We start from the raw sequence: 23,048 nt of genomic DNA on the forward strand, positions 1-23,048 counted from the left end.
AATTTTGGTGCATTCAAGTTGCACAAGCCACAGATATAAAAATACACCATATCGTCGTGTACAAAACGTGCTAAAGTGTCTGCTTAAGCATTTCTTTGCCACACACACAACAACACTCAGACTATAAAACAAAATAACATTTCTACAGAAAACAAAAACCAAACAAATGGCTCACATATCAGTGGGCAAGAAAGAGATGGAATTTCATATGAATTTATTTTTATCGTATAACAAGGAACGTGCTTCAAGGCATCATAACCACAAAATGCAATACAGGAACGAATGAGCATAGATAAATATGAAACTTCCTTAGAATATTTATTATTTAAAAGAAGGGAAGGCATAATGAAGTTATTTTGCAATATTAATTTAATGCATTAAATATTTAACAAACAATTTGTGGTTGACGGGAGTTTAATTAAGAGGCACAATTATTTCTTTTGTCGGTAAACATTTTATTACTAATTGAAATAATTTAATGCAAATTATGTGGCATTTATGGTTTTTAGGTAGTGTTCACTTGAATACGTTGAACGACGATGTCGGTGAATGAAAAGAGTTACAAACAAACTAACGTTCGTATTTGGAGAATACATCAAAACTGAAATATAAAATTGTTATGTAGGGGGTTTGAAACACTGAACAAATAATACACACTAACAACCACACTTAAACACCTCTTTAAAAACTGGGCCTTCTTATATACTTCTTATATACTAGACTAGGCAATGGAGTGTATACTGTGTTTTTGAGATATCGAAAAAGTAAATTTCGACACCATAAAAATTCTAAATCGATGTAGCCATGCCCTTCCATCATCAGTCTTTAGTGATGCTTCTTTAATTCACATGTATTCAGATATAAGGCTGGAATGTTGTACATAACGGTATTTAGCTTACCTTCTGAGTCAATCAAATTAATATTCATTGCGGATTCTTAGGAGACATACAATTGTTTATACCGTCAGCCTTTAGGCTGGAAAGGGTATATGGTAAAAACCAACTTTCTCTTGCAATTCCATTGGAAAAAATAGAACATTGGTGGCCTTTTTTATTGGGATAGCTAATACAATTTTATTTCTTCAAAATAGTCTGGCTAATTTATTAGTGGGAAAATTTGGCATTGTTCGTTAAGGGGTAAGGCAGAGAAGACTAGTTTCGATCCTCGCCACAGGATTCCCTTGTTTCTTGTTTGTGGATATTCTCCACCGAAGTAATTTTTCAATAACTTCTTCAACAAAAATCCTTTTATACCCAAACATCATCATCGTCAGCTCGAAGTATAAAGGCGCACAAAGAAATAACTTCAATGAGAAGTTTTTCTTTGGCAACCATACAAACCGTGCCAGTGTTAATCAAATAGAACATTGGTGGAGTTTTTTTATTGGGATAGCTGATACTACCAATGTTCTTTTTGAGAAACTCTGGCGCGGTTTGTATGGTTGCCAAAGAAAAACTTCTCATGGTAATCAAACTCCAGGCAGCAATTATAGACCGATCGTCACGAAATAGAGGTCGGAGGTCGGAGGTCGGGTTCAGAACCAGAATAGACACCTATTGTTATTGGTGATGATTGTGAAATATTTAGCGGGTGAAATGGACCAAAAACATAAATTTTATTCAATTTTGTAGCGGCTCTGTAGGTCACAATAATAGTCCAATCGCCTTGAAATTTTAAATACGGTAAGACTATATGACAAAGAAGAAGCTTGCAAACTGAGATGATGATCAGATAATATTTAGTGGGTTAAATGGACCACAACTTTTGTGTGAAAATTGTGACAATTTTTAATATACAGCTTAAGTCTTTATTTTTGGAAGACACATTTCGCCCACGTGAGTTATATTTGGAAGACGATCTCTCGACCATTTCAATTATGTTGATGTACGAGGTCAGATAACGGAGCTACAGCCTAATGTATACCGTTATTTGTTTGTAGTGTAATCATAAAGACGCTAGAGGTCGCAATTATAGCTCAATAGTCACGAAATTTTGTACGATTTAAAGTTTAGGTAGAAGAAGATGCTTACAATTTTGGATGATGATCTGATTTTATTTAGCGGGTGAAATGGACCATTACTTTTGTATGAAAAATACAAAAAAATTATTTTTGGTCTATATTTTATTCCCTGGAGAGCATATGCCGGCAAAGTAGACTACATATGGAAATAGAACTACTGATCTAACCCTGATACAAATTGCAATCACGTGTCTGCTAGATAACGGGCCTACTGCTTAATATATAATGTGTTTTGTGTAAAGAACCACATCTTCCTATTCCCAGTTTTTGCATTTTGCAAATTACGTTTTAATTGCCCAATTGGGTTTTTATACATACAAACGATTCCCCAGCCAGACAGAATCAAAGTTTCAACAGTGGCAAAATATACTTTAGTAAGGTTTGCGACATTTTCTGAGAATTTCAGCCATAAAAAAACTTCTCTACAAGTGGTGTCTTAGGGCACGTCTTTCGGGCTCGGAGTTAAGCTGTGGGTCCCATATCATTGAGCGAATATGAATGGGGGTACACTCAGATTCTGAAACTACAATGTTCATAGATGAGAAAAATCAAAAAAAAAAACAAAAAAATCGCGCCTTTTAAATAAATCGTAATTCAAGTTGACATTTTTAGGGGTTGTTTAGGTTTTTGCGATTTAGCTTGGAAACTGCAAGTCCTATGAAAATGGGAATAAAAAAATGTTTTAGCAGTGAAAATTTACTACAAGACTGACCTTTATGATATTTTTGTAGATTTTACCGTTTTTGAGATATAGAAGTTCAAATTGGGACAATGCGCTGACTGTATCGCCACTTTATAAAACAATATAATGAAGGGTGCGTCTTAACTAACTTTTAATGAAAAACGCTTACACAGGGCACGTTTTTGTGAATTCTGAAACAGAAATGTTCATAGATAGATGAAAAATCCCAAAACAAGAAAAAAATGTTGTAGGAATTTTTAAATAAATCGCAGTCAACATTCACATTTTTAGGTGTTTTTTATGTTTTCATGATTTTGCTTGGAAACCGCAAGTCCTATCGGAATGGGACTAAAGAAAATGTTGTAGCTGTGAAAATTCTCTACAAGACTAACCTTTAGGTTTCTTCGTAGGTTTTTCCATTTTTGTGATATAGAGGCTCAGTTCAATTTTTTAGGTTTTTATCTTAAGTCTTCAAGATTTTTATTGAAAGCCACAAGTCATGTCAAAATGGGACTAAAGAAAATTTTGTAGCTGTGAAAATTCTCTACAAGATTGGCTGATTTATTATACCCTACACCACTGTGTGGGGAGGGTATTATAAGTTGGTTTTTACCAACAAGTTTGTAACGCATCGAAATAATTGTCGTAGACCCATACTTATATATATCAAAACTAGCAGACCCCGGTCCGCGTTGCTGGCCCGTCGTAATGAGTTTTAATGACAACTTTTTATCGACTTTATGCTTGAAAATTAAAAAAAAAGGTATTTTCTACCTCACCTCTTCGGTCTATTGTCAAACCGAGAAGGATTTTTTGTCTGTAACCTTTCTTTTCTCTTACGGACTTTGTCGGATTTTTTCGCCAATTTATGCTTTTTAGGATTTATTATCGTCCATGTCCCTGTCTTTATCCTAAAGCAATCTAATTTTAAAGGTTAAGAAGTGCTTAAATCGAATTCTCCCGCTTATTGAGACTTATATGTTTTAGCTTTTCATGGCTGATGGACCGTTGAACCTCACCATAATTTGTAAATATATAGTTTTTCTTGATCGGGGGCGCAACCACCGTTGTCTCGAAAACTAATTTGCAACCCGATGCACTCATAAGGTTAGCAAATATAGCGATTATAAAATAATAGGCCCCGAAATTCGTCTACAAATATATAGCATTTTGGACCACGGGACATTCCTGAACATTTTCTGAATATTAGGTTCAGTAGTTTTGGAAAAATAATGTTTTGAAAAGAGTGGGCGTGGTCATCAGTTTTCAAGATATAACATATTAAAAAAAGTAGGCCTGGTCCGGTATCTTGGCTCCAAATATGTGCCTAGGGTGCACACAACTTCATTGCCTACCAAAATGTATGCTGAAACCGATATAATCATACATTTGGCTTATATATAGCGTTTAACAGAAAGTCAGGGGGAAGGTACCCCACCTCTTCCGAAATTCATAATATATATATAACAACGGCAAACATTGAGCTTTTGTCGCAAATTTTATGGAAATCCCTTCAGTAGTATTGGAGTTATGACATATTAAATAAAAAACAGGCGTGGTCGGGCCTATAGGCCCTAAAGAAGTACCTAGATTGTAGATTAATCCGTAAATTTTTAATACGATACATGCATAATTTTTGCAAATATAACGTTTTTTAAAAATATCACATAGGGGAGGTACCCCGCTCCCTCTGCAATTCAATAAAATATGTAACCTGTTTTCGGGGGGCGTGGTAAACTTTTCTTTCCAAAAAACCTAAGTTGGGTTACGACAGCATTTGATTTTTATTCATAAAGGTAAGGCGTTTTTTCAAATATGCCCCCTTCAAAATTCAAGAAAATATGCCCGTACATACCCTGACATTTTCAGGAAAATCGGTTCAGTAGTTTTGTAGATGTAACATATTTTAAAAAGTGGGTGTGGTCAAGTCATTGGATCCTAAAAAAGTGGGTAAGGTCTTCCGAAATAGATACATTCGTAATTATTGTAAATATAACATTTTTAAAAAAGTAGTGTATAGGGGAAGTACCCCGCCTCTTCCGAAATTCAACTGAATTTGTAGCCTAATTTAAGCGGGGGCCATCCTTGTACATTCCCTGGCAATTTCAGGAAAATCGGTTCAGTAGTTTTTGTAGAAATGATAAAAATTAAAAATTGAAAAAAGTGGGCGTACATTTTCTATGCATAAAAAAATATCGAAATCGGTCCGGCCGTTCTCAACTGATGCCATGACCAACGAACGACTTTTGATTTTTATTTTTAAAGATTTAAGAGTTTAGACAAATCGCGATTTCCTTGAAAATCCCTTCAGTAGTTTTGTAGATATAACCTAATTAGAAAGTGAGCGTGGTCGGATCTTAAGTCCCAAAATAAGTACGTAAGGTTGGAGACACAATCGCCATTGACTCGTAAATAAATTCCGAAACCGATACATTCGTATTTGTTGCAAATATTGCATTTTTACAAAAATAGGGCATAGGGGAAGTACCCGCCCGATCCGAAAGTCAAAAAATATGTAGCCTATTTTTATCGGGGACCAACCCTGTACATTCGCTGAAAGTTTCAGGAAAATCGATTCAGTAGTTTCGTAGATATAACATATTTAAAAAAGTGGGCGTTGTCCAGTCTAAATGCCCCAAATAAGCACGTAAGGTCGGAGACACAATCGCCATTGACTCGGAAATTAATTTTCAAAGCGATACATTTGTAATTGTTGCAAATATTGCATTTTTACAAAAATAGGGCATAGGGGGGTTCCCCGCCCGATCCGAAATTCAACCAAATGTGTAGCCAATTTCAACAGGGGGCCATCACTCTACGTTCCCTGAAAATTTCAGGAAAATCTGTTGAGTAGTTTCGTAGATATAACATATTTATAAAAGTGGGCGGAAAAATGGGCGTGGCCAATTTTTCTTTGCATAAAAACCTAAACTGGACTATGACTAACATTTCCACAAAAAATTATCCAAATCGCTCCAGCCGTTTTCCACTGATTCAATTACCAACAAACGACAATTGAGCTTTATATATAAAGATTAAATATGGAGGGTATAATTAAATTTGTCATTCCGTTTGTAACACATCGACATATTCAACGGAGACCCTATAAAGTATGTATATTCTTGATCAGTCAATATAACTATGTCCGCCTGTCTTTCCTTCCGTCCGTCTCTTGAAATCAAGATACAGCTCGAAATTTTTAAGATAGAGCTTTGAAATTTGGTATAGAAGTTTCTATTACTCCTAGGATATTTGGTATTTTGCCCCCATAGAACGGTACTACCCGACTTTCGGTATTTTTAAGGTCTTAACTTCATTATCACACCAAAATGGCTCAAAGTTGGTATTAAGTGTTCGTTGGTGCTATCAAACTTTCCCTCAGAATTTGGTGGTATGGGTCCACTCCTTCATATAGCCCCGATAGAACGGTACCTCCCGATTTTCGGTATTTTGAAGGTTACGGCCACAATATTACTCCGAAATGGCTGAAATTTGGTATTAAGTCTTCGTTGGTGGTACGAAACATTCCCCCAGAAATTTTGTTGTACAGGTCCACGCCTTCATATAGCCGCCATAGAACGGTACCTCCCGATCTTCGGTATTTTGAAGGTTACGGCCACAATAATCCATTGAAATGGCTGAAATTTGGTATTTAGTCTTCGTTAAGGGTTTTCAACTTTCCACTCTAAATTTGTCGGTATAGGTCCAAGCCTTCATATAGCCCCTTAGAACGGCACCTCCCGATTTTCGGTATTTTGAAGGTTGTGACCTCAATATTCATCCAAAGTGACTTAAATTTGGTATTAAGTCTTCGTTCGGGTAATAAAACTTTCCCCCAGAAATTTGTCGGAGCAGGCCCACGCCTTAATACAGCCCCCATAGAACGGTACCACACGATTTTCGGTATTTTGAAGGTTTTAGCTTCGTAAGCACACCGAAATGGCTGAAATTTGGTACTTAGCCTTCGATGGGAATATAAAATTTTCCCCCAGAATTTTGTTGGTATGGGTCCATGCCTTCATATAGCCCCAAAAAAAGGTACCTACCCATTTCCTGTATTTTGAAGGTTGTGGCCTCAATATTTCTCCGATATTGCTGAAATTTGGTATTTAGTCCTCATTTGAGTTATAAAACTTTCCATATGAAAGTTGTCGGTATAGGTCCACGCCTTCATATAGCCCCCATAGAACGGTACCTCCCGATTTTCCTTTTTTGAGAGTTCTGGCCACAATAACAAACAGACATGGCTGAGATTTGGTATTTACTCCGACTGAATTTTTTCGGTATAGGTCCACGTTTCGATATAGCCCCCATAAAACGGTATCTCCGGATTTCCATAATTGTGAAGGATGTGACGTTAATATCCCACCGAAGTGACTGAATTATCAGTATAGGTCCACGTCTTCCTATATCCCCCATAGAAGCGTACCTCGTGATTTACGGTATTTTTTTAGGTTTTAACCACATTATCCTAATTATATCGGGTGCCACCGTGGTGCAATGGTATGCACGCCCGCCTTGCACGCAGAAGGTCGGGGGTTCGATTCCCCGGCCAAGCAACATCAAACATTTTTCAACGGTGGCAAAATACCCATCAGTAATGTTGGCGACATTTCCTGGTATTTAGTCTTCTTTGAGTCTAAAAACTTTACCTCAGTAATTTGTCGGTATATATCGACATTTTGATATAGCCCCCATATTATTTGGTATTAAGCCTTTTTCATTTTACTTTAACACCACTCCTGTAGTGCGATTCTCTAACTCATTTTTTGAGCTACCGACAATTGTCGGTAAAATTAAAATCCTTATAATTTCGGTTGTCACCGATGTTTTTCGGTAATTTAGCGACGAATTAAAAGCAGTCGTAAAGTTCTATCGATAACAAGAATGTTGTCAACTTTTATTTGAACTTTTCAGTCATAACTTTGCGGTTTAATTTTACCGATTTTTGTCGGTAACTGAAAAAATGTGTTAGAGAATCGCACTACTTGTGGAGGGTATAACAAGTTTGGCCCGGCCGAACTTAAAGCCGTTCTTACTTGTTGAAGCATTAAACTATTATTCTACCCGGTATTTACCCAAAACATGGGTAAATACTAGGTAGATACCAGATAAAAAAGAATATCAGATAAACGTTTTAACCATGCTTTTTATATGTCAAACCGGTCGTTGGGATTGCTTGTGCGAAAAATTTAACGATGAATGCAAAAATTATATGAGAAATTTGCCAAAATGTGGACCAAAATTGGTTATTTGTTAACTGTCCCCTTATCCAAAAATGTAACTTTATTCATAGCCAGTTAAAATTTGCTAAAACACTGCGTTTTCGCATCTAATTGTATAATTTTAGTTTCTGTAGTTTATACCCAAATTTTTGTTAAATACCTTGGTGCTTACCAATTTACCCATTTTAATGGGTTTTTACCCATTTCCCATCTCCATTAATTGCAAAAAATACCTAATTTCACTTTCAAAAAATATTTTAGAGACATTTTTCAAAAACGCGTAAATTGGTTGACGATAGGACCCTACACCAAGATCGTACAGTCATCCACATACATTACGATCTCAATGCCGTCTGGAGGGTGTGGAATTTCAGGAAGGTACATATGTGGATGCAAAGCAGGTGTCGTACATGTGCAATACGGATCGGACATGAAGCCCATCTGTCTATTAACTTTGTAGTTAAAATATATGTTGTAATGGAAATTCAATTCTATTCAAATCACAATCCCTTTTGACAACCAAAATAGGATTTTTGTCCCACCCTTTTTGTACCATGGTGTTCACCAACGTATTACCATTACATTGACAAGTTTCAAAGTTTCGTGTAGTAACTGGGAGTATAGTTAGAGACAAGACAGAATTTAATAATTGCTTGCACATGATGTAACCTTTTTTAATAATAATAAGTTTTCCGATTTATTGAAATTAAATGACCGCTCGTCATCTGTTTCAAAGTTTTTTTGGAATGTGTTAAAAAATTAACACATAATTTAAAACTTTTTTAATATATTAACAAATATTACATATTAAAATTTTTATTTGAAAGCAGATCCACCCAACTTGTAAAACAGTGCGCATTTAAACTCAGGATATAGAGCGAAACTTTTTCATGACATACATATATGCATATTTTTATGGCGAAGTTTGTCACATTCATTGACACCAAATACATTGCGCATGAAAATATTTGTGAAGAGGGAGGGCGTTGTAATTGGGACAAACTGATTAGCTAACTAACACAGTAAAAACAATAAAAATTTTCTATACATAATTCCAATATCCCAAAAAAATCAAACTGACTATAAAGATCTAACCGGAACCTTTTGAAATAAATACTAAAAACTCCATATTGAATTATTTTAGCATGTAGTATAACCTAGTGTTATACAAAGCTAGAACAAGTAAGTACGTATTAGTCAGCTGTGCTGACAGAGAAATACCCTCAGCCACTGTCCAAGAAAAAAACAACAAAACCAAACCAAACACAATAATTATGCCGCATATAAAATATAAAGATTTTATAACTTGCACAATATCCGACAGGGTTCTGAAGCTTTTGGGCCATTATCTTAGGAAGTATTGACTTACTCCGGAACAAAACGTACCATTGTAAATGAGGCCGCTCCAACAATCTATTGAAAAATAGTCAAAACTATGCGAGAGGAGGTCCTAAACTTCACTTTATCCGAATTTTGTGTAAGAGGTACCCGAAGGGGTGGACCGATATAGTCAATATTTCAATCCCATACTGCAGGGACGTACGCAAATGGTTTGGTCGACTACAATTTTTTGAGCTACTTTAACAAATTATTAAGATTTTTTCTCTAAAATAATTTTTGTTTTTAAAATTTCAAGTGAAAACTGATATTGTTCTGAAGGTTCTGTACTGAAAATGTACTTTGTCATCAAGTTGTCTAAGAAATATTCAAATTTTTTTTTTGTTTGAATACTCTTTTTAGAGAAACTTCCAGTAAAACTGAATTCCTTCTTTATGCCATGCCAGTGTTTTGGAATTCTGTAATGAATATAAAACTTGTTGCTAAACAGTGGGATAAAATAATGGGATAATGGAAATCTGCTGTTATTTGTATTGTATATTACAGTGCTCTTGAACCAACTTTAAATGAAAGAAGCTTAGATGAGAAAATAAAAAAAAATAATTTGTAGGGTTTTTAGGTTTTGCTGGGAAACCACAAGCCCTATCAAAATGGAACCAAAGAAAATTTTGTAGCAGTGAAAATTCTCTACAATATTGTTTATAAATGATATTTTCGTAGTTTTTACCAATTCTGAGATATAGAAGTTCAAATTTGGACAATTCACTGACTGTATCGTCTCCTTATAAAACAATGTCAGGACTACAATTTCCTAACTTATACTTATATATCTCAAAAAAATTACGAATCCCAATCTTGTAAAGAATTTTCACCGCTATACGATTTTCTGAAGTCCCATTTCGACAAGATTTACTGTTTTGACGCAAATCGTGAAAACTTAACAAAAAAAAAAAAAAAAACTAAAAATGCGACCTGAACTTCTATATCTCAAAAATGGTAAAACCTAGGAACAAATGAAACAAATTTTCAAAGTTACAACATTTTCTTTAGCCTCATTTCGATAGGACTTGTGGTTTCTAAGCAAAATCGCGAAAACCTAAAATAAACCTAAAAATGTGAAGTTATTTAAAATTCCCTCCAGCGATTTTTTCTTTGGATTTTTCTAATCTATGAACATTGCTTTTCAGAATCCACAAAAACTTCCCAGTTGTAAGCACCATTCATTTAACGTTGGTTCAAGAGCACCGTGGTATTGAACCCTCAGTCATTAGGCTAACGATAAAAATGTACCTTATCGAAATAATGTTCTTAGACTAATCATTTGTTTTGACGAAACACGCGTCAAACAATTTGGAGTCTATTTATCCCAGTTCGTTCGTCTGTCTGGCTCGTGCCCATTATAACTCTCGGATAGATCAACAGATTTGGTCCAAATTTTGAATCTCGCAATATTTTGTCCAAACTTCCTTTGGACACCAGACTTCAAAATGTTTCCCTAAAATCTTGAGCAAAGTCCAGTCTGATTTTTTTGAGACCTAGAGTATGTTCGAATATGGATTATATCGATTCACTCCTTCAGATTTCTTCAACACAAAATTTCAATTATCCGATTTGACCGAAACATCCTAAAATTACGTACATATCAAATTCTGAAACTTCTTGGCTATACAATTTATAGAAAAAAATTGGCTATGTAGCCCGTATTCGATCTGTCTATATATAAAAGTCCCAACTCACACAGGCTGAGGGTATATCTCTGTCGGCAAAGCCGACTGATACTTTTTTACTTGTTTAATGTAATTTTCTGAATTATTAGTTGGCTTTCACGGACTCTATCACTTCTTGTAAAATAGCAAAGTTTTTTATGTTTATTAAGTGCATATAAAATATTATTTGCTTACAATAATACAAAACTTTTTTAATGGCACTGAAGTTAGTGTGTGATAAAGAAGAAACTGTTTATATCCTCCAAACAATGTATATATCTATTCGACATATTCGCGAATGCAATCCCTGCGTTCGAACGTGGATCTATTTTCACCACTTTTTGCATGGAAGTTCTCCCATCAAAATGATTTCCAAAATCCATATTACTGACGATATTTTTTAAAACTATGCTAATAGCCTCGAATATAGAAAATGTTTCGAAAGCTATTCGCTGCGGGATTTAGAACCCAAAATGCCAAATAAGACGTAATGTGGTTGAAAATTCTGGGATACACCAAAACGTACATCTATATGGGTAATATTAATTTGAAAGATTTTTTAGTTATTGCTTCAGTTCTGTTGGAGAATTTGGTTAAAAACTTTTGTAAGGAGACTATGCCGAACGTGGTCTGATATGGTTCATCCAAGGACTGATATATTATAATCAGTTCCAAATTTCAATCTTGTATTTAAAATATTGCGTTCTCCCTTTTTTGAATGTATATACTTTGTGGCAAAATTGAATATACATAAAATTAATTAATACCCCTTTAAAATAGCTTTACGTAACGATACACAACATTTTTAATTTTCATGATTTTTGGTCCCCCCCCCCCCGAAATGAAATCCTGCGTACGTCCCTGCCATACTGAACTGGATGAAATAATACGATGTGTAAAGTTTTGACTAAATCGATTGCTCGGTTGAACTGTTCGAGAGTTATCGTTCTCACAAGCCAGACAGACAGACATTTTTCGTATCAAAGTGTATATACCCTTCTAGCCTAAAGGCTGAGGGTATAAAAAGGGCTAGAAGACAAAATTGGAGTTTTGATGGCTTCTATTTATACGGACGTTATTGCAGAGAAGTCTCCCCTGTCCCGTCTGGGATGTTTGTGGAATAATTATTATTGCAGATTAGCAGATATGAAGTATTTTTTGAAGCTCTTTGATATAGATCGGATCAGATAGCTATATAGGCCCCAAAATCGACCAAATATACATATTGGAGCTATATCAAAATCCGATCTGATTTTAAAATTTTTTTTGCGTAAAATTCGTTTTTTAGCCACAAAAATGAACTAGTAAAGTTTTTTTCATCGGTGGCATTTAGAGAATTTTGGTGAAAATGCGCCTTGGCCCCATATAAATTACTATGGAAACAAAGATGGCTGGGATGGGTTAACCTTAACCGATCGAATTAAAATAAGTGCTTAATTTATATGCAAGATTCAGTATGATTTGAAGTGTTTTAGTGCTTCATAAACGCAAACAACTTTTTGTTGAAATATGCCAAGCCCGTAGTACTCGTAAATGTGTTATAACTCTTTGATTTTTAGAGATATAAGCATAAAAAGTAAAAGTCGTAGAAAAACTCAGAAAACGCATTTTTTGAGTTATGCAACTTTTTGAGTAAAAGCGCAAACACAAGATAAAGTAAAAGTCGTAGAAAAAACTCAGAAACGCATTTGGACTAAAGTGGTCCCGTCCTTCGGGAACCTCCCACACAACATTTTGAAAAAGTGCACTTTAATAGCTCGTCTCCGATCGTTTCGATTTTTTTTTTTTTTTTTGCAAAACGTTCTTACAAAAAAAGTATGCCGGCACCAACTTAATTCGGTAGTTCGTAAGATAACCCTCGAAGAGAGAAACCGATATTGTTGTAGATGTAGATTACTTCCTACAGCCTCGAATTATGTACGACTATTGACTACATAAGACCACTCTTTCGGGTACCTCCCACACAAAGTTTGGAAAGAGTGCAGATGTCAGAAGTTGTGCGTTTGATTATTTTCCTTAGGTGCGAGGCTGAGGGTATATCTCAGTCGACACAGCTGACTGATACTTTCTTACTTGTTTTTTTTTATACCCTATACCACAATGTGGAAAAGGGTGTGTCCGTCCGTATGTCCATTATAAATTGTAAACACGCTCCAGGCCGCAAATTTTGTATGGAGGTCGGGTTCAGATCAGAATATTATTGGTGATGATCGTGAAATATTTAGCGGGTGAAATGGACCAAAAACATAATATTTATTCAATTTTCTAGCGGCTCTGTAGGTCTCAATAATAGTCCGATCAACGCGTAATTTTAAATAAGGTAAGAGTATATCACAAAGGAGAAGCTTGCAATTTGAGATGGCGATCAGATAATATTTGGAGGGTAAATGGACCAAAACTTTTGTGTGAAAATTGTGAAAATGTTTAATATACAGCTTATATCTTAATTGCTGGAAGTGACATTCCGGACACGTGAGATATACTTGAAAGTGGAACGCTTGACCTTTCAATTGATGCCAATTATGTTGGTGTGCATGATCAGATAACAGAGTTACAGCCTAATATATTCCGTTATTTGTTTGTAGTGTAATAATAAACTCGCTAGAAGTCGCAATTATACATCAATAGTCTCGAAATTTTGCACCGGGTAAGAGTATAGGTCGAAAAAGATGCTTACAATTTTGAATGATGATCTGATATTCTTTAGCGGGTGAAATGGACCATTACTTTTGTATGAAAAATATAAAAATTTTATTTTTGGTCGATATTTTAATTCCTTGAGGACATATATATTTCGCAAAGTAGCCTACATATGGGAAAAAACTACTGACCTTTCCTCTGATGTAAATTGCAATAAAATGTTTGCTAGATAACGGGCCTACTGTTTAATATATAATGGGTTCTGTGTAGAGAACCACATTTTTATCCCATGCTACATATTGTCTCTCAAAAAGTTTATGTAACACCACGAAATATTCGTCCTAGACCCCTTATTTGATATGCCAAAAGTCATATCTCGACGAGATAAAGCGATTTAGCGATGTGTATCCGTCCATTAAAAATTGTAAACAAGCTTAAGGCCGCAATTATGGACCGATCGTCACGAAATTTTGTATGGAGGTCGGGTTCAGATCAGAATAGAAATGATTAGTTTTTGCTAATGATCGTGAAATGTTCAGGGAATGAAATGGACCAAAAACAAAATTTTAACCAATTTTGTAGCGGCTCTGTAGGTCAAAATAATAACCCGCAAAATTTTAAACAAAGTTTGAGTTTATGATGAAGAAGGAGAGTACAAACAAACGTGAAGATCAGATATTACTTAGCGGGTTAAATGGAAATTGGTAAAAATTTCAATAACGTAGCGGTTAAACAACGGAAGTAGTAGTACTACATAAGTGGGTTTCATTACATTTTAGTTTGTGTGAACTAACTTTTCGTTTCCTGCTACAAAAATGTCTTTGTCATCCTAGATAACTTTTTGGTTTTGGGCATAAGTATTATACATTACATCTCTGATATTTGATAATTAAATTTTCACAATCATTGAAAAGAAGTTCCGTGGAGAGCGATTGTCCCGGGATAGTGGTATAGGGTATCCCATGGTCGGCTCCGTCCGACTATAGACTTTTCTTACTTGTTTTTTAATAAATACGTTGTTTTTAAATATTAAAACAACAATAATGGGATTAAGCCAGACTATTTCGAAAAAAATACAACAGCTATCCTAACAAAAATGCCACCAATGCCCTAAAATTTATTCATCGCAAAGTTTTACCGTTGGTCGCAGAACACGTCTTAAGGCAAAATTCAACTTTAAGGCCAGGAATGAGTAGCCAGGAATAGTAATTTTTACTCAAGGAAGGAAAGGAACAACATTTTCCTGTTTCATGCTTTTTTCTAATATAAAATCTGCCTGCGATAAAATTCCCAACTTGTCCTTTCCAAAATATTCAAAGGAAATGCGTATTTATTCACAATTTTCAAAATTGTCATACTAAACCCCTTTAAGCCAATCCCATATATTTTGTACAGATTTCAGCTGTTATATGTTTCAACTTTTTTTGTGTGCTGAAACTAACACATGTTATTTATGACCATAAAAATGTAATAAAAATGCAAAACATTTTGCAATGATTTGTAATAACGATAGTTGGTTGTAGTTGGAGTTTTTACCATGTATTGTTTTTGTTATTTATTCTTTTTGGTAGCTATAATTTCATGTAACACTGTAGGAGGGAATGTATACGTTGTAAATGGTTGATAATTTTCACATATACTTGTATCGCAAATATGGGGGGTGTGAATACATTATACTGACATACATAAATACAAATGCAAATCGAATAGTAAAGTTATGGGGTTTTAGTAAGGAATTTAATTTCCGTTTTAATACCCACACATCAAAATCAAATTCCCAAATCGATATCCATTTGATGTTATCATCATTTGTGAGTATGAGAGCATCACGCATCATTTCATTTATGTGTATGTGTGCACATTTTGCAATTTATGGAAAGATTCTAGTGATTTATGTTCTTCGTTTCTGATAAAGTGCAATAGTTTTATGGCGTCATTTTAAAGAAAACTTTAAAGATGAAGAAGAAATTTATTGATGGAGTCGTATAGTTTTGAGGAAGAAATCGCAGTGTAGTAGATGGGAAAAAATGGAAATATTTTTTAAGACTGATAAGTAAATCGAATGTAAACTTTCTATTTCGAAACTATAACGGATATTGGGGTCTTGGTTGGTTGGTTGGTTTACGTGGATGCTATACTTTATAGCCTCAATTAGTATGTAAGGAATACCATTTCGAAAACCACACCACTCGTTCAAGGTTTGTTGTTTCGTAGTATTAAATTGGCAGTTAAATCCAACCTGATGAGTTGAGAAATCGCAGAAGGTCTCCCGGACCCACTTCGGCTATCTCGGCGATATTATGAAGGAACGGTCGTCCTATAGCTTTAAGTCGTCGTTGCATTAGTGCAGGGCAGGAACAGAGGAGGTTTTCCACAGTTTCCTCCTCTTCTTCATCTCCGCAGCTGCGACAGTGGTCGTTGTGTGATATATTTAAGCGCTTTGCGTGGTTACCAATAGCCCAGTGACCGGTTAACACTGCAATAAGTCTTGCCAGGTTCCGTCGATTTTGGCTGATTAGGAACTTTGTGCTTTTGGCGTTGTATTGAGGCCATGTAGATTTTGATATTCGACATGTTTCCGTTTTGTCCCATCTACTCTAGACCAATGATAGATAGTATTTGAAGATATCCCCTTTAACTACTCCCATTGGTGTTGCGACTGTCGCCTTTGGGAGTTCGTTAAAGGCGGATCCTGCTCTGGCTAGTTCGTCCGCTTTTTCGTTCCCATCAAGTCCCTTATGGCCTGGGATCCAGGTGAGAGTTACTCTTGACAGACTCCCTAGTTAAGCAAGTTCTTCTATACAATCTTTCACTAGCTTCAATGTGCCAGAGTTTGATTTTAGTGCCAGAAGCGCCGCTTGACTGTCGACATAAATTCCTATTGAGTTTGGTGTGTGGATTTGTAAGAGAATAATACAAGCTTCCTTTATGGCCAGTATCTCCGCCTGACACTGCAATCGTCTGGTAGCTTTATGGATGTAGATATGTTTGGATCTCTGAGAAGACACCAGAGCCTACTCCACATTTCATCTTGGAGCCATCTGCGTATACCTTGATGTCATGGCCTGTCAGTGGTAATCCATTATTCCATTCTTTCCTGCTTGGAAATTTGAATTCAAAAGGCTGATCGAATGTCATTGTAGGAGCGCAGTAAGCAGCAGTAGTTGCTATTTCTTTTGGTAGTTTGTGGAGCACGCATGTATGTCCGTAGGCTCTATCGCTCCATATACCTAGAGCCCGAAGCCTTGCCGCATTACATGTTGCAATTGCTTTGATGTGTATGTCTATTGGCAGAATGTGCATATTAATATTGATGGCTTCAGCCGGACAAGTCCGAATTGCCCCTGTCACCCCGATGCATACAGATCTTTCTATACTATATAGTTTTTTCTGTGTAGTCTTCTTTTCCACTGTTGGCCACCATACTAGTGCACCACATGTGAGGAATGGTCTTATTATGCTGGTGTACACCCATAACACCATTTTTGGTTTAAGGCCCCAATGGCTCCCAAACATTTTGCGACATGTGTAGTATGCAACGGTTGCTTTGTGAGCACGATGTTCCATGTTACGTTTCCATGACAGCTTTGAATCTAGGATGACGCCTAGGTACTTGGCGTGATCTGATAGAGGAATTTCTTGACCTCTTAGTCGTGGTAGATTGGGGATTGAATATTTGATCTTTGTGGTGAATAGCACCATCTCAGTTTTCCCTGGGTTCACACCCAGGCCACAGCTTATAGCACAAGTATCTAGTGATATCACTTATCACGGACGGGAATAAACCGGAGACGAGTATTACCACATCGTCCGCATAAGCAACCACCTTAATACCCATATGGTCAAGTTAGATAATGGCTTCATTAATGACAAGGAGCCAAAGCAGTGGCTATATAACTCCTCCCTGTGGAGTTCCTCTATTTACGTGCTTTGACAGCGTATTGTTTCCCAGTGAGGCAGTAATAACTCTACTTTGCAGCATGGTGGTAATCCAGCTACCGATGAATGATTCCACGCCGAAGTTATCTAGAGCTTGTTTTATTGCTGCGGTACTGACATTATTGAAGGCTCCTTCTATATCCAGAAAAGCAGCCAAGGTGTATTGTTTATGTTCTAAGGATTTCTCGAGAGTCCTTACGACTTCGTGTAGGGCTGTATCTGTCGATCGTCCTTTTATGTAAGCGAGTTGACTGGAAGATATGTTGTTTGAGTTGTCCATCTTTTCTCGAATATGCACGTCGATGAGTCTTTCGAGCGTCTTAAGTAGAAATGATGAAAGGCTTATGGGTCTGAAGTATTTAGCATTTTCATGATTACGCATTCCTGCTTTGTGTATGAAGACAACTTTGACTTGTCTCCAACTCGCTGCAACGTAGTTAAGGGATATGCATCTACTGTAAATGTACACTAGCCAAGGGTTTATTATGGTCTCCGTACTTTGCATTTTTGGTATGATACCATCTGGCCTCGGAGATTTGTAGGGAGAGAAGCTGTTTATAGCCCATGTGACTTTACTCGGACTTATTATCTTATCGACTTTTGTATTGTTTATATCTATATTAGTATTGGATTGTTCTTCGCTGGTTCTATCAGAGCAGCCAGGGAAGTGCGTCGTTAGAAGAATTTCAAGAAATTCGGCTGAGTTATCAGACCATGTGCCGTTGTTTCTCTTTATATATGTATGTGCGATTCGAGTGCCCTTTTGCCATAACTTTGCTTAGTCTGGCAGTATCTTTTGTGCTGCCTAGCGATCCGCAAAATTCAATCCATGATTGCTTTTTTTGCTCTAGCTATGGCATTTTTGTACTCCTTTTGATTATCCTTGTATGGCTGCCAGGATCCGCTTTGGTAGCTGTCGTTGAAGGCTTTCCGTGACTGTTTACGCAGTTTAGAGAGTTCGGATGTCCACCATGGTGGATAGTGCTTTTTCGAGCGCGTCATTGGCCATACTACTTTAAAAGCTGTATCTAGAGATTTTTCCAAAATAGATAGAGCTTTATCTATACACGCCGTATTGTCGTCTTTGTGTGGAATGCTGGGTAGTTTGTCTTTCAAAACCCTACTGAACTTCTCCCAGTTCGTTCTTTTAGGGTTTCGAAAGCATTTAATTTGCTTTCCTTTTTAGATATATTGAATAGTATCCAATTGTGATCTGAGAATGATTTTTTATCGGATACTATCCAGTTAGCTATTTCGAGATGACATTTATCGGATACTAGTGTGATGTCAATGAGCTCCTGCCACCCACTAAAGTTATCCGAGCTTGGAAATACAAAAGTTGAGTTAGTACCTCTAATGCATATAGTAAGATTGGTAGTATTAATGAAGTCTAGAACTGACTCACCTCTGTCGTTCGTTACTGTGCTGCCCCATAGGGTATGTCTTGCGTTGGCATCGCAACCAATGATGATGGTGTTGCGTGGATGTATGGCCTCCATGGTGCTCCAGACCTCGCTTGGTGGGGCTTCCTTTGAGTGGGCCATGTAACAAGAGGCAATAAAGAACTGCTTACCATTGTCAAGTTCCACTCTTGCCACGGTGGGGTCCGCTGTACTATACTCTGGACATAGAAATGCGTTTATATTATTTTTAACAATTAGACTTGATCTAGGCTTACCGTTATCCTTCATGTATAATGTTTCGTTTTCGTAAACGTTCTTGGATGATGCCTATGTCAATATCCTCCTCTACTAGAAGGATCCGCAGGTTATCCGAGGCGACTCTAGAGTGCCTCAGATTGATCTCCACGACCTTGAGCATCATCTTACTGTGGGGATGATGTTGATGGCCCCTCTAGCTGCATGTTATCTAGCAGCTTTTCGGCATCGTCGATGTCATCCGCATCGTCTTCTCCGTTCGGGCCATGCGATCTTAGTATCTTTACTTTGGCTTCCCTTACGCCAAAGAACAGTTTGTTTCCGAGTCTCTCTAGTGCCTCCACTCCGGGGTTAAGTGGCGATTACGGACCAATCGTCCATTAGATCATCCTTGTTCGTCTTCGCTAGACCTTGTAGCAGTTTCGGGCCGTCACAATCTATCTTGGACAGCCAAACTCTTGCACGAGGTCTTTTTGGGATTTCTTGGGCTGGGCTCAACCGCAGGCTGATGTCTACCCATGCATCGCTGATCTTAGCCATGCATTTTTCCAAGAATCCCTTTAAGAACTCGTACATACATTTGATTACCCTGTAGCCACGATGAACCTCGCTTGAGTTGAAATGAGGCAGAGGAGAATCTTCGTTTGTGAAAACATGTTCCAAAACTTGTTCCGACAATTTAGTTTCTACCATGCCCCATTCCGCAGTGGTGGTAGGGGACAGCTTTCCCTTCTTGTCGTTAGCCACGGCAACCATCAGGTCGTCCTTAACTACTTCATTGAAGGGACGTTTAATTGTTGAAGAGGCAGTAGTGCTATGTTTTTTCCTCTTGGTGGGCTTATTGTCCTCAGTTCATGAGCGCTCACTTTTGGAGAAATTTGGGCGATCGTCGCTTTTAGAGGTTTTGGCTTCCTCGTATTCCTCGACGATTTTTGTGTACTTAATCTTGTCCAACTCATCCCGTTCGTGGACCGTACTATTTGCAGCATTCTTGGCGATCTTGCCGAGAATGAATTTTGCCTTCTGGTATAGGACCTTTCGAACGTCGACCGGACTTTTCTTTTCCTTGTTGGATTGTGTAGTTTTACCATTTTCAGTGACGGTCAGAGTTGCTGTTTTTGTGGTTGTCTGATGAAGTGTGTCAGAACTGACAACACTTAGTTGGCTAGCTACCAGCACTGGATGCTAAAAGGTCATACTCGGAAGAGTTGCCAGACTGCAACCGAGGAGTTTTGTTCTTTTTTTGTATTTTTCTCCATATGTTGTTCCCACGAGTGTGCCGTAAGGGGATGGACCATCGTACGCAGTGACGGCTTGCGCAGACTAGGCTACTAATAAGTAAAACTCGACCCGTGCCCTGGCGTCGAGGGGGAGTTGCTAGCGACCAGACTTCTTTAGACACTAGTCGGTCATTCAGATCCTCAGCACAACTCCCACTACCTTGATCTTAAAAGTGTATATATATGTCACTCGTCCCAGGGTGATCTGTGGAACAAAATCAGTCCACCTCCTGGGCTCGTGACAATTTCCTCCTCCTTTTGCAACCGGGCTTGGAACCGTCTTTGTTGTTACTTATTTTTAAATGTATACTATTCGTTCCTTTATAAATATAAATTAATTTTGTTGTCGTGTTGTTGCAACAATAACAATAGAAATTTAAACAATATCGATAGTTATTAAAAGTTAAATAATAAACATACATTTAGCATCAGAATATGCGGGCCGATTAAATTAAGCTTCATGATATGGAACCTACTGTTTATCGTCTAATTCGAACGGCGTGTCATAAGACAGCACTTGTAGATAAGTTTAACCTTGCTCAAATACTCAGGAAATGTCGCCAACATTATTACACAGATGGGTATGTAGTCACGTTGAAAATTTTATATTGCTTGACCTGGGAATTAAACCCGGGAGGAGAGAGATCTACAAGGCTTTAAGATACATTGTTACCGAACTAGCTGTTATTTGACATAAAAGGATCCCAGTGGTCACAAAATTTATTCACCACGAGTTGTGAACATAGTTGTTTCCGAATCGCCACCATATAACGGTAGTACCCGTTTTTTGGCGAACAAGCTGTAATTTAACATTTAAGGTTCCCATTAGTGAGAAAACCGCTTCACCAAAAGGACTGTTAACATAGGTCTATGCTTTAGTATAGACCGCATAAACCTTAACCTCTCGATTTTAAGAATTTTTAGGATTTTAGATACATTTTTCTACGGAATTAGCTGACATTTGATGTTCCCAAAACATCTTCACTAAAAATTAACAACATAGATCCATGTTGTGTTACTAGTTTATCTATCTGTTTTCGTTATCCTCTCTTATTTTTTTCCTTGTACCCTTTTCGAGTATTACACCTACCAGCAAAAACTCACGCTACCAAATAACGGCTTAACATAGTATTTGTACCCTACACTACTGTGTGGGGCGGGTATGAATGTCTCGACGAGCTGAGTCGATCTGGATATGTGTGTCCGTCCGTCTGTCCATCTTAACCTTCTAATCTACGTAATCACGTTACATGTCGCTATTTTGGTCGGATCGTAACGCAATTTTGGGTGTTGATGGTGGTCCTGGAGGGGAAGAAACCTATTGATTTTTGTGATGGGCGGATCGCAGTCGGGGGTTGAAATGGGCAAAAAAAAAAAAATATGTGGAGAAAAATACAAGGTTTTTTTCTAATACGAACATCGCTGCTTCTATCAAAAGCAAATGAAAGTGGAAAACTTCACCTTTACAACAATGCAAAGTTGGTTGGCGTAGGTAGACAAACAAGGAGATATCGCAAAGCTCGCTAATCGAAACCAAGTTTTCATTTTTGGGATTTCAAAACTTCGTATCACAGCTCTGGCTGTTAGCCTTCTAAAAGCAAATCATGTTTATGAAAGTAGAAAATCTCACCTTTACAATGATGCAAAGTAAGTCGACGCAGGTGACCAAAGGACCGAGATATCGCAATAGTCGGTAATACATTCCATTTTTTTGTAATCACGCTGCAGGTCTCAATTTTCATCGTATCGTCACGAATTTTTGGATGTTAATGGGGTTTTGGTGATGGTCGGATAATATTCATTGTTCGGAATGGGCAAAAAGTCAACGTTTTATTCCAAAGCGAATATCTCCGCTTCTATAACGTGTATATTAAGAGCAAAACCTGGCATTGAAAATATAAATTATTACCCTTACAACGATGTAAAGTAGGTTGGCGTACCTTCCAAAAGCAAATCCTGACTATGAAAGTAGAAAAATCCCACGTTTACAATGTTGCACAGAAGGTTGGCGTAGGACGTCAAACAACAGAGATAGTGTTAATAATGCATCTATCCCATTTTTCCACGTCGCAATTTTTGTCGGATCGTTGCGAAATTTTGGTCGTTAATGGGGGTCCCAGAGAGGAAGAAGCCTATTGGGATAAATACAGAATGATTCTCCGGATTTGTTTTTGCTCTTGAGTAAGTGGGAGTATGCTCTGTTTGTGGTAATTAAAATGTTCGCCAGTATAGTCATGATTCCGTAGATGGGATATTAAATATTAAAAAAGTAGCCCAGAAATTATGATCTTATAATTGGTAATTTAAATTCGTTAAGCTCCGAGATTAAAACAATGTACTAATCGAAAACAACAACCAGTATCTTAAAAAAAGTAGCGTGGGATCATCACAGACAAGAAAACGAAATTATCATCTTATAATTGGTAATTTCAATTCGATAAGCTCCGAGATTAAAACAATGTACTAATCGAAAAACAGCAACCAGTATCTTAGTTTTTAAACGCATTTAAATTTTTAACGAAACTTTTGAATTTAAATGTAACCAATACTTTTTCATGGG

General features: G+C 37.0%; 1 pseudogene; it reads right to left on the reverse strand.

Moving 5' to 3' along the window:
• Window positions 1-19,241, reverse strand: part of LOC141391140 (delta-1-pyrroline-5-carboxylate dehydrogenase, mitochondrial pseudogene) — a 54,620-nt pseudogene extending 35,379 nt beyond the window's left edge.
• Between the last annotated feature and the right edge of the window lie 3,807 nt (window positions 19,242-23,048).

Source organism: Musca autumnalis, unplaced genomic scaffold (assembly GCF_047663935.1).
Source record: "Musca autumnalis isolate F117 unplaced genomic scaffold, ASM4766393v1 scaffold_1, whole genome shotgun sequence".
NCBI classification, from domain to species: domain Eukaryota; kingdom Metazoa; phylum Arthropoda; class Insecta; order Diptera; family Muscidae; genus Musca; species Musca autumnalis.